The following is a 7,502-nucleotide window of genomic DNA, read 5'->3' as shown; positions in this document are numbered from 1 at the left end:
GCATGTTCAGGGAAGTGCGTGATCACTACTGATGGTTCCCTTCGTATGGCCGTCACAAATCAGGACAAAACTGCATTACAGTTAGTCCTCTTGCCATGTTCAATTCCATTATCTTGTGCTGATTCTTTTCAGAATTTATTATAAAATGTGTCAAAATATATTTGGCTTGCAAAAATAGTTTCTAAATGTTTATGATAAATTCAGTAGCATTATTAATTATTCAAAGAAATAATTCCTCTTTAAATTATACTTCACCTCCAGTTACTCAATATGGGAGAGTATTTTTTTAAGACTGGTTTGGAGCAACATGTCAAGATTTTGTATAACTGTTTGCGGTCAAGTCAGTGGTCTGAGGCCAAGTTTAAGCTCTAGAGCTGGTGCTGGGGCGTTACACTTTGCCTTCAGCTGGTGTACTGTTGTGATTGTCCCTAATTTTTGATCTGTGCATATCCAAACCTTTGGTTTTTATCTGATAGTTTCTGTGGAAGAAATTTTTACTCAAAAGTTCTTCATTAACATATTGGTGTTCTCTTAATTGTGTGAAGATTGATTACACTTCAAGCAGTTGTGGTACGTATTTTATAGTATGATACGATGTAATCTAACTAAAGTAAAATGATAGTTAAAGACTAAAATAGGGATACAAATCTTTTTATCTCCTTTATTAGATCTTAGTAAAACATGGTGTGGTTGATCCATTCCTGTACTTCCAAATGCTTAGATAAAACTCATTGATTAGAAATTCAATCACATTAATACTTGAGGTTTGAAACCCTGTTCATGAACATGAATAGATCTCCTGCTGTCTTTTAGGATATACATTGTTGATCTCCATTGCAGGCTCTATCCTTTACTGCAGTAAGATTAATATGATTAGGATCTATTTGTGGTTTTATTTCTATTATCTCTTCGTTCCAGAGGTTGCAATGTCATTTAGAAGAACCCAAGCAAATCATAACAAGTTAGATCAGCTATTGGATGCTGAGTAGCTGTAACATGAGATGCTAGTTTACACCAATGTAACTAAGAAGTAAAATATATTGAGTGTAGTATTTCTCGTTTAATTGAATAGTTTTCATTAGGGAAGAAATTCAGTCACGGAACATCTTAGAGTCCTGTATTAAGACATTCCACCTATGCAAAGTTAGTAAAGAGACCTCTTTTTGTAAGTACCGTATGACAAATATACCCATGCTCTTATATTAACCAAGTTCCTTTTTCCTGGGAAGGATGGATTGAGTCAAGTGGACAACAGTATTAGCATTACCACGACATTGTGAGGTTACCGCAAGCTCTCAAAATAACCCTGCACTGATGTGGGATGTTTGCCCGGTAATACTACATTCAGAGGTTGAACAGCATTATTTTAGCCCGTGCCTGCCTTTACACCTTTTGTGCAACTCCAGTGCCAGATTTCAGGTTGGCATTCCCAGGATTTTTGCATACAGAATAGCCCTTCTCATGTCTGCCTCTGGATCATTACTGTTTCTTTGCTCCAGATATACCTACAGTCAATGCTGCTTTGCATTCTTCTCCTCCTCTTCTTCCTCCAGCCTCCTTTATTTTCTTCTTGACATATTTAGTTGAAGAGAACTTGGAAGCTGGGGGTTTTTTCAGAGTATTTGGCATAACATACAATGCTATATGTTCAGAGCGTGGCTCCCATTGGTTTCCGCAGTGACTGAAGGCTCTTCACACTCAGTCTCAGCATGTCAACCTTATTATCCAGCAAATGAAGACTGCACAGTTAAAAACCACGATTGTAATTTGACATAAATCTTTTAACTGGCATCACAGATGAAGTTTGTAGCACTGGGGCAGCTCGAGGATACTGTACTTGCTCTTTGCAGCATTTCCTTCATTCGGTCACTTGAAATTTAAGTTCTGCAAAATCCAAACAAATAAATGAACAAAGCAGGAAATCTTTAAGACAATTTTACCGGAAAGATCTCTGCAATGCTCTGAGTAAGAGAAGGTTCTTCAGAAAAAATAATGTGCATCCTGAACCCTGAGGAATATGAACATAGGGGCCAGAGTAAGGTTTCCATGTTGTCTGAACAGGTCCAGGATATCTCTGTGTACAAAGGGGATAAACACTTAAGCCTCTATAGCTTGTAAACACACACACCATAACAGTGTGTACTAATATTTGCAGTTGGTGTTATAAACTGAAAAAAATGATGTACACACACACACACACTTGAGGACATATTTACATTGTGCAGTGGTGCATGTTGCAGAGATCCCTCAGCTAGCAAGAGCCAAGGTAAATGTGTAGTGGGAAACAAGTGTCGCTACATACTGTGCCATATGGTCGTAACAGCACTGCCTAAAGCCAGCTGAGAGCTGGATTCTGTCCTATAGTGCCAACAGTGCCCTAAATTCAAAACTCAGTCTTAAGAAGCAATTGTAAGTGTTTGCAGGCTCAGAGAAATAATTATTCAACTTGTAAAATAGTGGGTGAAACAGGGTGCTGAGCAGAGTATCTCAACCTTCATGGGGACCTATTGGTGATGAACCATCTCAAAAAATCTGCGTGTTAGAATACTTTGGGGGATGTCATTCTGCTCCATGTCACTCAGATATGTTTGTAAAAATGCGAACAGGTGGTGTGAGTTTTATCCGAAGTCGTATTATTAGTGGAAGTTGCACAGTTCTTCTTCCACTGGACTCATGCAAATATACCCTTAGTTTAAAATTGAGACAAACTTTCTTCATCCAAAAAGTGTATGGAAGATATAATCAAATGTGTATAAACAAAAACAAACATGGAGATGGAAACAAAATACTTTTATCTGTGTGTGATTCAAGAGTCTGAGAAATTAATTATATAGCTGTGATATAACAGTTAGCAGAGACCTCTTTAGTATTTCAATTTGAATATTGCTATTCATTTTAATCATTACAGTTTCTGTTATGTCATGCTTATTGAGGGGAGGGCATATTGCATGAAGGGTATGTGTGTGTGTGTCTGGAATCTCTATTGTAAAATAACTTTTTAAAGTTCCTTTTCCTTATTTAGCATTTCAGTTTGCAAACTTAGATAACAGTACAGCAGAAAGGCTTAAACTGTGGTAAAGATGTTGGACAAAATACAGGGAGATAACTGCTGGCCACAAATGAATGTCACTTGGAAATTTGGATAAGGTTTGCAAGCGTCAATGGATTGCCATCGGTTCTGCAAGACCTTATTGCAGTAGCAAGGATCAGGACCGTAAGTACTTTAAAGACAATCCTCATGTTCACTCATGTGGCTATTGGTGTGATGCTTTATGTTCAAATTGTCCTCATCCATTGTTTTGGTTTAGTTTAGTAGATTTTATGCAAAACTTCTTTTTATTTTTCTAAAGTATTATGAAGTTTGCAAGGCCAAAACACTGGGAAGTATTGGTGTTAAGACCACCAGTGTGGCTTCATGGGATAGTTGTAAATTACCTAAGTGAAATGTTATGTTTCTTAGTGGGTTCTTGCTTTTTTTGAGACAGAGCTTCGATAATGCGTATCTCTTCAGTTATTTATTCAATTATTTTTAACTACGTATCCTGACACTCTGACGCTGCATATTAATCAAACCTTACTCTGAATATAGACTTATTAATTTCCTCAGTTGCTTTTCGGTGGTGCCCATCACTGTAGTACTTGAGAAGTAATGCATTGCTTTTGAAAATATGGTTGGAAATACTTGGGGCTTATTATCTTTGTTTTACATATTGCTAGATGAGGCACAAAAAAGTTATGGGTATCCAGTAATTTGGGGGGAACAGTCTAACACTCCTAGGATCGATTTTTCAAAGTACTGACCTTTATTTTTTTGATAGTGTGCATGTTTAGAGTGTAGACTTCAGGTAGAACTATGAGGGTCCCACAGTTCTGTGGCTGAGGTGCTGAAGTGTGCGGTATGGCATCTAAAAGAAACCAAATCACTGACTCTGAAAATTTTAGCAGTTTTAGCAGGTTTATGCAGCAGCAAAAAGGAGCTCTTCAAAGGGAGGGAGAAATTGAATCCATTTCAACATGGTGACATCTGTTTGCCACATTTGCTGTGCAGAGGCTGAATTCTCCAGGCAACGAGAGAGGACTGCAGACAACCATCATGCTCACAACATGCTCTTGTTTGACCTCAAATCCGGGTTCACCCTCCCTAGAGCAGATGCTTGATGTGCACCTAGTGAAAATGAAACCCAGTGGAGAGCAGCCGGATCCAGTCACATCCTTTGAGATTGCGCAGTGCTGCAAATGCACCAAGATGGCACATGCCAATGTCAAACAGCCTGCACTCCTTGCTCACGTAAGTAATCCTTCCTCATTGAGTCTGAGCGGGCAGAGAACTTCTCATGAGAAATTCCCCTTTCTCTGGGCTCTAGTTGTAAGTTATCGTAGCTCGTGGTTTTTAGATATGTTCTATAAATATGCGTCACAGCGGTGACCAATTGGTCTGCGTGGTTTGCTGAGCTGTCAGCCTCCTTATCATTTTGGAATGCCAAAGTATGATATGTGTGATATAAACCAAGAATGCTGTCAAACTCGAGCAGCTAGACATTCAGTACGTCAGTGGGTGAATTGTCTGTTGACCACTTTTATAGTCAGTTTTCGGCTTTATTGATCTGAAAACTATGAAAATCCTTATCTGCTTTGATCCATTGCTACAAGGGACTCAAAACTGGTGTTGCATGTTCATGTTTTGTACATAAGAACTATGTTGACCAAAATCTCTTCCTCTGGCCTGAAATGACAGCCTGAGTGAAGGATGAGTAGAAGATTATTCTGCTCCTTTCTATTGTCGTAATCAAGCCAACTTTATCCATGGCAGTTCAACCGTCAGCCATCAGTAGGAGTATGAGTTTGTGAGCTGGTGGTGATTGCTGTAGCCATTGGACAGAGCACATCTTCTAACTCTGCAGCTCCTTCGAGTGCTAACAATACTTCTGGCAGAACGAAGGCAGAGTCTGCATTGTTACTAATGAAGAGAACAGAGGGAACCCCACGTAGACTTCAGATCTGAAGCAGATTTTGGTGAACTGATTTTTAGGAAATAATTATAAACAATTTATAGGCACTCCTAGAAATCAAAATAATAGCATTTCTGGATTCCCTGGACAGTGTAAAATTCGTGTAGTTTTCAAAATAAAAACAGTATTAAAGGACTCAATTTCTGTATAGATTTACCTTTTCATTTACTTCTCTGGTTTTCAAACAATTGATCTGCTGTATCTTGCCTGTCTCTTGACACAGTGGCCATTGTGGTAAGGAGGAACGTGTGGCATTTTTTTTTCCAGACTTTGTCTTCCTGATACTTTTGTCCCACTTATGTTATCTTAAGACTTACTCTGTATGTGGTTAGTTCTGATACATGCTTGTGGGCTGAAGCCATTATACAGGCAAAGAGTAGATGAGCTATGCTTCCTTTTGTTTGATACAACAAGCACATTTATCTCTTGCTTATGTTGCCCCACAACTAACTTTAGGGAAACTCCATTCTATGAGTTCTTCATGTGTCTTCTGTACTTTTTTTCCATTCTGTTGAGAATATGGTATGTGTCATAACAAGCGTAATTTGTGCTAGAATGTATTTAACTGTAACTACAATATGTTATTTGGGTATGTTTCAATTTTGTGATGGATATATCCTGCTCATTGGTGAAAGAACTAAGCCCTGTTGTTGAGTAAGTTAAAGTAATTTTGTAGAGGGCAAACTTTTGACTAGTCACTCACTTTTGACTGTTCCCCTCTTAATAAAATAGGAATGTTGTTACTGTTTCTGAAAAGTCCTTTGAACACTGCAGATGGAAAACGCTGCATTAGATCAAATAAGATGTGCAATAATGAGTGCATCAAATGAAGATTTAGACTTACACTCTCTATGCAGTGGATGCTGAAGAGGGCTTATCCATTGCCAGATTGACTACATGGTGACGGAAATGGCTGCAAAACGTATTTCTGGTTAAAGGCTGACTTTTTTGGAAACCAAAAGAGAAGTAGGGTTTCGTAGTGAAGTTTATCTCCCATTAATATTGACACAAAGGGTTGTCTTCCATTATTAGCCTTATCAATGCTATAACATTTTTGATAGAGGAAATGTAGTCATGAAATGAGGAGGCATTTTTTCTGTCTTTACAAGAGAGAAAAAAAGTAAATTAGTCCACTACCTTAGAGAGAAATAGAAAAACTCGACATATGTTTCATAGCAGACAGTAAGCTCTTAAGCTTTCTCAAACAAGCACAATCCAGAAGGCTGCCCATCTCCATTTTCTTTTTCTGTTCAGCAAGAAGAGAAACAGGAAGAGTAAGTTTGCTTTTATGGTGTGGATCCTGTAGTTTTGGAACTCCTTTGTATGCTCATTTGTTCTCTCTGAATCATTCTTGCAAACAGGTGGGGAGCGCTTTACTTTTCTTGCAGGTTTTGGATTGGTTTCAAGACTCCAGGAAACTTAAGTCTCACATGCTGGTGTACTTCCGAGTAATTCAGCATAACTCAGGCGAGCTGTGCAGAAGCAAACCTGCATATGAGTTCCGTGCTCTTTCAATGATATTCCAAACAACTTCTAGTACATTTCAAGACTCAAGATTTAAAGCCATCAGAGATCATGATGACCATTTTTGTTGAATCAGATCTCCTCTATAATTCAGACTACACTCTCATACACTTTTTATCCTTTTGTTCATGTAACTCACCAATTTACATTTGACTAAAGGCAAATCATTTAGGTGAACATCCCTTCTTGGCTCAGAGATTCGCAATGACAAAGAATCGTCTGCATCTGTGGATAAGCTGTTCTAGCTGTTATATACTCAACATTGCTAAATGACAGAGTCTTATTTTGCTAAGGGAAGAGTCGAGGGGAGGAAGCGTACATACATCAGCAGCTGAAGCATTGCCCAGCAGAGCAGTAAATCAGTTTGCCAAAAGATCAATGTCAAAATATGGCTACAATAAGTTTGACTGCCTTATTTTTCATGGGGAGTTTCAGCTCCCAGGAACTCAGTCCAGTTTTATCCCACTCCAAGTGAAGGTGGATTAGATCAAAACAAAATACTGCCCATAGGTGAAGAAAGGGAGAGAAGCCATTGCCTGTGTTAGGAGTTGTTTGGGCTGCATGTAACCAGAGGTGATCTGACCACACTGGAGCTGTACAATGATCTCTTTAGCATACATTTTTTAGGCTTTGTGATCTATTTCTACTTCACTATAAGTGCTGCATATCAAAAGGCTTAAATGATTTTGTGTTTTCTCTTACAATTTTTTTTATAACACTTAGGAATTAATCTTGAGCTGTTAAGGCACAGTATGGCTTGAAGCTCCATAAAACTAGACCCTCATTTGAACCAGCTTGTCATGGCTCACATGAATTCATTGCATTTACACTGATTAAGCCAGCTGAGGAAATACAAGATTTTCCTTACTGCAATCTCTTTCCCCTCTGGTGCTTCCAGGCTGAACTTACAAGTATTACCAGGAATTCATAATGCAAATTTAGTACATTTTCTCTCATGCAATATTAAAA

Source organism: Apaloderma vittatum, unplaced genomic scaffold (genome assembly GCF_000703405.1).
Source record: "Apaloderma vittatum isolate BGI_N311 unplaced genomic scaffold, ASM70340v1 scaffold4190, whole genome shotgun sequence".
Classification (NCBI taxonomy): Eukaryota; Metazoa; Chordata; class Aves; order Trogoniformes; family Trogonidae; genus Apaloderma; species Apaloderma vittatum.
This window is presented reverse-complemented; position numbering follows the sequence as displayed.